Genomic DNA, 7,994 nt, shown 5'->3' with positions numbered 1-7,994 from the left:
GCTTAAAGTTAAGTGCTAGGAGTGCAAACAAAGTAGGGTAAGGAAGGGAGAGGTCATAGTATATAAATAAGGGATGCGTTTTGGTGAAACCAAATTCAAAATCATGAGATTTATGTCAAACAATGTCATATCATTGTGGAGATTTATGAACGTCCGTTGTCTTTAACAATTACATATGGAAGAACTGAGATTCTTATGATCGGATTGCTTAATAGTTCTAAATCGAGATGTGGAAGGAAAAAAGAGAGTGAGTTTGTTGAATCACGATTATGGAAAACTTTCATTAGGCTTCATTCTTTCTGCCAGTAATTTTTCTTCTACCTATCATCTCTAATGTTGTTTTTGTTATCATTTACTTGAATTGCTGCAATACTCGATCATTTCTCGAGTATTTGGCAGACTGGTAGATGGTTGAGTTAATTCATTTAACCTCGCTGTACTTGTGCTTCTGTGCATCTTGTGACTCGAGCAAAATTTCAATTGTATTACAACTTAAGCCCTCCCCATGATTCCATCTTGGACAACGACCGTTCCAGTTTCTGCATGTACTGGTCTGGCTACCCTTGGCTGATGTTTGTGTTTGATGCGTGAAGATTTCTTTTTGGTACCTATTCCACATTTTAAAATTTATGTTGATCAGTTTCATAAAAGATCACAGGGATTACTGAGTTTATTGATTGACTTTTTTATTGTAGCCAACTCATATTCTTCCAGTTTCATTCAATAATCTTTGTTGTAGCTGGAGCTCTTGTTTACTCTGTGGTTCTTTTTAGTCAAAGAGAACTGTGATTTTATTCTTTGAAGTTGAAGTTGCGCCGGGAGGTTTACAATTTCCAGGCCACAAGCAGTCAATCCTCTCAAAAGCTCACTACATGAGACCTATGCTGTCGGCAACAAAATCTGTCAATATTAAATTAACTAAACACTCTTTTATCTTTAAAATTGGAAATTATAAAACAACCAACAAAATATTTACAGAACAAATAACCCAACTTTAGATGATTATATGCACAACAGTGTTGTCTCATTGCTAACTAGCGTAGTTCAAAAGATAATTAAATTTATTTTTTTTAAAGTCGAATATTCAAATTCTTATACTCTCACATTTAATTGTGAAGGGACGAACATAACTTTCTCTTCACATATTAAAGAAAAAATGAGAGAAAATTAGCATAATTCAATAGGTTAAGATGTATTTATTTCTTCCCTCCAAGTTTTACTCCAACATTGTGAGGTATTATCTTATTATTATTATTTTTTCAGTACAACATGTTGGGGAGGAGACTCGATCTCGCAATCTCTTGGGTTGAAGGTATATATCAATTACATGTTCACATCTTTTATCTATTTCAAAAAATGTCACCTATTTTACCAGTAGTATATCAAACACTAATATCAATAGTATATTATATACATATTAATAAATCAGACACTTATATCAGTACTATATCATATGTATATTACATACATATATCAATAGTAAGATATATTACTTGTATCATTTGGATAAAATTATCATTTTAAAATTGAATCTCTATTTTTTTTTAATTTGCTATATTTGAAAATCTAGATATGATTGTTATTTTACTGAATTTACTTAATATTTTTTTTATCCATGGTATAATAAATTGGGGAAGGACTAACGAGTTCTCCGTAACCACGACGTATGATGCTCTGATATAATTTTTGGTAAATATTAAAATAATTCCTTCAGTGCGTCGTTCGCACGCAAAGTCGAAAAGCTCATAGCTTAGTAGCCATTTCATAGAAGAAGACTAGAACTGAAGGGATAATACAGAGCGCGCGAAGCAAAGAAAATGGCGGAGCCTAAAGTAAAATACGATCGCCAACTCAGGTCCTGCTCATTCTCTCTGAAACCTTTCTCATTCTTTGATGTTGGTCTTCTGTTGACATTTTCATACTTCGCCCTATCCTTGCTCTGTCTTTTGCCCTAATTCCGTGCCAGTATTTAGTATTACACTAAAACCAAGTTCCAAGTCGTCCGTACTTGTTCTCTCGCTATTTTCTGTTTAGCTTTCTCTGTTATTCCGGCTACCAAAAGAAAACAACCGGAAATATATAAGAAAAATGCCGCATACGGCGTAGGAAAGGTTCGCGCGCTTCTTTATCTCTCAGAACGGTATAATCACCCAACAGCTATTTCATCACCGCTCTGATTAACTATTTACAATATTTTTCTTAATGGGAATTGCCGTGGTTTCTGAGACTGTAATTCTTGGAAATTCTGAAACATTTTGCATGATTGCAGTTTTATTTTCTTTTATTTTATTGTAACTATTTAGTGCTCAAAGATGCCCAAATTTGCGGGAGTTGACTAGTCATGAATTTACATTCGAGCTTAGATTTTACCCACTTCATCACTCCAACTCAGTTTTTTTCTTCTCTTTCTTTAGTGAAGTTTTGTCTCTTTGGAGAAATGGAGGTGTCTAGAATTTCTTTATTTCGAGTACAACAATGATGAGAAATTGAACCTCCTTGAAGTAGATGTTATTTACCACCGAGCTTTTCTTGGACTAGAATTTATTTATTTGGCGGACAAACTTACCATTGAGAAAACTTGCTCGACTTAATTTAACCATCTTTATTACCTTTCAGTTCTAAAAGTTTTTATCCCGTGATACTGTAGGATCTGGGGTGAACAAGGACAGGCAGCCCTTGAAAAAGCGAGTATATGCCTTCTCAACTGTGGCCCTACAGGTTCCGAGACTTTGAAAAATCTTGTTCTTGGAGGGATGGAAGTATCACCATAGTTGACGGTACCAAGGTAGAAGAGGGCGATCTTGGCAACAACTTCATGGGTAAGTAATACGTATTTGTCATTGGCAATTGCCTATGGACCTATGAATAATATATTGACATAATTTAAGTAGCTCAATCAATCTGAAGATAAATCAATCATTCAGGACCACTTCCAATTAGCATTCAGGAGTTACCTTTTCAAAATAACGTTTTGAGAAATCATTGTCAACAATAAACAATCCTTTTTCAAATTCTGCAATCCATATATTATATATATTGAACAATCTGCAGAATATTAATAAATACTTTTGAGCTATAACTACTTCTGTAACGGAAAAACAACACATAGTTTATCAACTAAAACATTTTCTTGTTTCATATCATTATTTTCTAGTGGATGAATCAAGTATCGGACAGTCAAAAGCAAAGTGTGTATGTGCATTTCTTCAAGAGCTAAATGATGCTGTAAAAGCTAAGTTTATAGAAGAGTTTCCAGAGGCGTTAATTGAAACAAGACCATCATTCTTTTCTCAGTTTACGTTAGTAGTTGCTACACAGGTAATGTGATATTCATACTTGTTAATTTATGTGGCACCTCTTTACTAGATTTCTTGTTTTTCTCTCACCTCTGTCATCTCTTATATTACCCCATCACGTCCTTGGTGCAATGGTTTTTGATATCTCTAGGATTGTTGACATAAATGAAATTGTTTCTTATGAAAAATTATAAAAAATCAGGATTGTTTCATATTCTTTTTAGTTACCATAGTAGAAATGTATATTCTTTTTTACAAGAAACACAAATTTTGTTGGTAGAGTATCAAAAGCCTGGGTTTTGTTTAGATTGTGAGTTTTTTGGATACTAGTTCTGTAATATGTTATAGTATGGCTATAAAAAAAAATGTTATAGTATGGAAACTTTTTTCTAAGGTTTTGTTGGGGATAGAGTGAAGATTTACTTGTATGTGCTATGTGGTTTATAGATTTGTTGTTTTGTTGAAACTTATGTAACTTTTCACTATCTTAATTGCACTTTGTAACGGATGCTTTGAATTTATTCAGTTGGGTGAGGAGTGGATTGTAAAGCTTGACAGAATCTGTAGGAAGGCAAATGTCATATTGATTGTTGCACGCTCCTACGGCCTTACTGGGCTTGTCAGAATCAGTTTAAAGGTAATGTATTTACTAATGGTACTTTAGTTGTCCAACCTTAAACAAACTATGATCAATGGGAAAACTTATATTAGTTACACAGAAAAAACTATGTGGTATGCATAGAATGGATCAAAATATTTATGTTACCTCCTTTACGAGAAAAAAAAGCTGACTGACATATGCTATTTGACTAATTTGGACCTTTGCAATCCTCTTCTTGAACTTATATCATTTTTAATTATGGTTATTTACCTGATTTGTGGCTAAATATCAAATAACTAGTGTGAAGCTTAGCTTGAACTTGGAGAAATAGAGGCTCATGAGTCGGAGCTTTTCCAGGTGGAAATGGTAAAATGCCGACTCAAAACAACTTGAACTATGACTTTTTTGAGTCCTGTATGTAAGCTACTTAATAAATACTGAGGTCTTGTGTGCCAAAAATTTTCAATAAGGTTGCACTTCCACTAACACTTTCAATGTTCCAAATAAGTTTTTCCCACTCGATTTCCAAAAAGTAAAAATTATAAATAGTCAAGGGTGCTAAAACTAGATATTTTATCCATGCATATCAGGAGCATACTGTCATTGAATCAAAGCCTGATCATTTTCTGGACGATCTCGGTTAAATAACCCATGGCCAGAGCTGAGGAGGTAGAGTCTTTAGTCAAAGCCTTTCTATATTTTTATTGGATGGATTTTATGTGTGAATATTGTCGTTTGCATTTAGTTTCTGGTCTATCTAAGCCGAAGTGAAATTTACTACCAAGTATGGCTACTGGTTTGAAGTTTCATTCTTTCAAGATTGTGATATTGCATGCACTCACCTCTTACAGGTTTGCTGAAAGTATTGATGTCAATGTTCCTGACCTGTTGCTCACAAACACATTCCATATGTTGTTGTCCTTGTCAAAATGGCAGAAGAGTGGTCCAAAGCCATGGCGGCAGTTTACCATCAAGTAGAGAGGAGAAGAAAGCGTTCAAGGTTGCATTACCTTTTTTTAATTATTATTTTAAATCAGAAATACAAAAGCATACAAAAGGGCAAGGTTGCATTTCCTTTTTGCAATCAGTGATCTTTGACAGTTACTAAACTTATGGCTCTTGGACAATGTAGGATCTTCTCAAAGCCAAGATGATTGCAATGGATGAAGATAACTACAGAGAAGCTATTGAAGCCTCTTTCAAAGTCTTTACTCCTCATGGAATCAGTAAGCAAGCATTTTTTTAAGCATATAGACTAATTGATTTAGAACACAAACCTGTTGTTGGTCTTTGATATTGGTTATGAAAATGTTTTATCAGTTGCTTGTGTGTATTCTTGCCTTTCGGAACTTAGGCTAACTTCTATAGGCCTTTTGTTGAGAATCCATCTCTTTTGACAAAGCAATGCCTAGAAGGTTCCTCGTCCCTGCAGACAAGTTTGATTACAGCTTATTTTTTAGGACCTTATAATGCTCTAGGTCCAGATGGGTGTTATTTGCTAAATTATTTAAGAGATGTTGAAATACTCTCAAGCATGATATTACGGAGGTGTTCCATGATTGCTTGAGAGTGGTATCATTATTGCTTGAGAGTAGGTTCTGGAATGGTCTCTGGCTTCAGTACATTAGCCTCACTACCTGTTTATAAATCGTCATTGCTAAAGTCCCGGTAGAAAGGCTCAGGAAGTTTCTTCCTTCAATTATCTCTATTCCCCAATTTGCTTCCATTGAAAATCGTTGAGTTATTGTTATTGCTAATTAGCTTATTGATGAATGGCAGAGAAATAGAAAGAAAGGTTTTCTTATTAAATTAGACCTAGAAAAATCCTTTGGTAAAGTGGACTAGTACTTCCTAGAAAAGCCTCCAAGCTAAGGGCCTTAATCTTTGCTGGAGGAAGTGAATCTTCGTCTGCATCTTTAGTACAATTGTTCCATTTTTCATTCTTTTGGATAGGAATTGTCCATGATCATTAATGGTAGGTGAGGGAAAATAACCCTTTTTGGTGGAATCGGACCATGGATTCTCTTTCTCCCTTTTCTTTAATTGTCTTGGTAGACTTCTTGATAAAGGTGCTTGATTTAGCTTGGTAGGACACTTTATTGTGGAGTTCCACTATTCTCAGGCTGAAATTTGGATAATCTTTCCAACATTTTCAATATTATAAAAAACTCTGGAGCTGCTTTAGGCCTTGATTCTGACTTCATTAAGATTGTTAATGCAGGCATCAATTATGAGGATTTCATTGTTAAACAAGTCGATTCTCTTTATGACTGAAGTGTCCCCTCCATCTTGTTCTTCCTTTAAATGGTAGACTGCAACCTACTCTTTTTGTCCTCCCATATTGGAGAAAAAGATTGAGTGCAAACTCTAAAATGGATCAATTTCCTCATTTCTGAAGTGGGCAACAGGGCAAGTTAGCTCCTATTTAAGCTAACTCTTGTAGATCTTCCTTACTGCATGCCTCTTTATCTCATGTTCGTTAAAGTTGCGAAGGGTATTGAGAGTATTGAAACTTTCTATGGGTAGGTATGTCTTCAGATGCTGGTTCTCACCTTGTCAAATGGTCCAAAGTTAGGTCTTGGTATAGGTAATATCTCGAAAAGATGCTCCATGGAGGATTACTATGGGCAACATAATGGAATAGCAAGTGGTTGGGGAACATATCTATTTATACTTCTAAAGGGCCAGCATTCTATCTTCAAGCTCAAGAATATATCATCCTCCAAGAATTTTGTTGGAAATGGTGGTATGACTTGCTAATGGAATGATCACTGTATTTCTAGGGGAACTTTCTCTTTTTGCTCGTATGCCAGCGAAATCTGAGGAGAAAGCCTTCGTTTCCTCTCAATGGTTCAAACTAACGTCAACACTAGGTTCTCAGACTATCTTTTAGAAAGGAGAGGAAAATCTTGTGTATCACGAGACCTTTATTTGATACTTACAATTCGAAAGCAATAGTAGAATTTTCAAGATATTGAAGCATCCTTTCTTAAATTTTGGTATAATGTGATTTTTATTTCTTTACTTGGTTCAAATTCCACCATCTGTTTTGTAATTATAGCTGAACAGTCTTTGTGTCAAAGACATTGGTAGTGGAACAAAAAATAAATCTGTAGGTCTTTCCTGGAACTGCTAGTTCAACTTCTCTTGCTCTGCTCAGAATTAGTTTTCATTTTACGTGGTCCAATCACTTCAGCATGTCATGGAAGGATTTGGAAGACCACCACTTATTATTTATACCTAAAAGCTGAACTCTTAACTTTAGAAATTTTGAACATACGACATTGACTGTCTATGGTTTCAATATGTTTACAATTTAGTGTTCAATGGGTGTGTTTAAGGTTTTTGTTGGAGTCTAATCTTTTTAGTCTTCCAAAGGTGACGGTATAATCGGATGTCTAAATATGAGCTTTATCATTTTCTTCCTATCAGGTCCAGATCTGAAACAGATAGTGATGATAGCTGTGCTGAAGTTGATTCTAATTCATCGGATTTTTGGATATTAGGGTGCTTTGAAGGTTACTGAAAATTTGCATTGTTTACATTAGTTCTGTATCTTTTATGAAGTGTCTGTTTCTTTTCTCTCTCTCCCTCTCTTTTTTTTTTTTCTCCTAGAGTTCTTTAACTTGTTATTTGTGAAATTTTATATTCCAAATTCCAACACTTGACTGCTTCTCAGGCATTATTTCTAGTTGTGGAATTCAATCTTGTAAACTACTTGGGTTCTTAGGATTGACCAGTCACCATCATCATACTTACTTACCATTTTTTCTAATGCATATGACTGCGAGATATGTAATTGATTTATTACATGGATATTGCTTGATTCTGTGCCATGCAGTTCATTGCTTAACAAGTAAGCCTTAGACCTTGGAAGGATCTGCTTGTGGTTTTACTTAATTTGTTCTATCCCATTTGGGGGATCAGGAAATTCGAGGGTAGATTCATTTGGATTAACATGCCATTAGATTACATGGTAATTTAACTTTGCTTCTGGGTTAATCTTTATTTTATAACAGTTAAAAATCTATTAACATGTTAAACTTGTATTCCTTATGGTTTAATCAATAATTTATGAGTAATTCATGCATTACATA

The 7,994-nt window shown here is 34.6% G+C and overlaps 1 long non-coding RNA gene and 1 pseudogene across 2 annotated transcripts; both read left to right on the top strand.

Moving 5' to 3' along the window:
* The first annotated feature begins 1,709 nt into the window (after window positions 1–1,709).
* On the top strand, window positions 1,710–4,541 carry LOC148207848 (NEDD8-activating enzyme E1 regulatory subunit AXL-like; annotated as a pseudogene). Its single transcript, XR_015787619.1, has 5 exons — window positions 1,710–1,855; window positions 2,648–2,819; window positions 3,155–3,318; window positions 3,823–3,933; window positions 4,488–4,541. The product of XR_015787619.1 is annotated as an NEDD8-activating enzyme E1 regulatory subunit AXL-like (transcript).
* A 303-nt stretch (window positions 4,542–4,844) lies between these two features.
* On the top strand, window positions 4,845–7,403 carry LOC148207847 (uncharacterized). The gene is made up of 3 exons (XR_015787620.1): window positions 4,845–4,897; window positions 5,030–5,123; window positions 7,330–7,403. It is a non-coding gene; the product is annotated as an uncharacterized LOC148207847 (long non-coding RNA).
* The last annotated feature ends 591 nt before the right edge of the window (window positions 7,404–7,994 follow it).

Source organism: Momordica charantia, unplaced genomic scaffold (genome assembly GCF_013281855.1).
Source record: "Momordica charantia cultivar OHB3-1 unplaced genomic scaffold, Mcharantia_2.0 BLBB01000050.1, whole genome shotgun sequence".
Lineage (NCBI taxonomy): Eukaryota > Viridiplantae > Streptophyta > Magnoliopsida > Cucurbitales > Cucurbitaceae > Momordica > Momordica charantia.
Note: the sequence above shows the minus strand (reverse complement) of the source record. Positions and strands in the feature narration are given on the sequence as shown.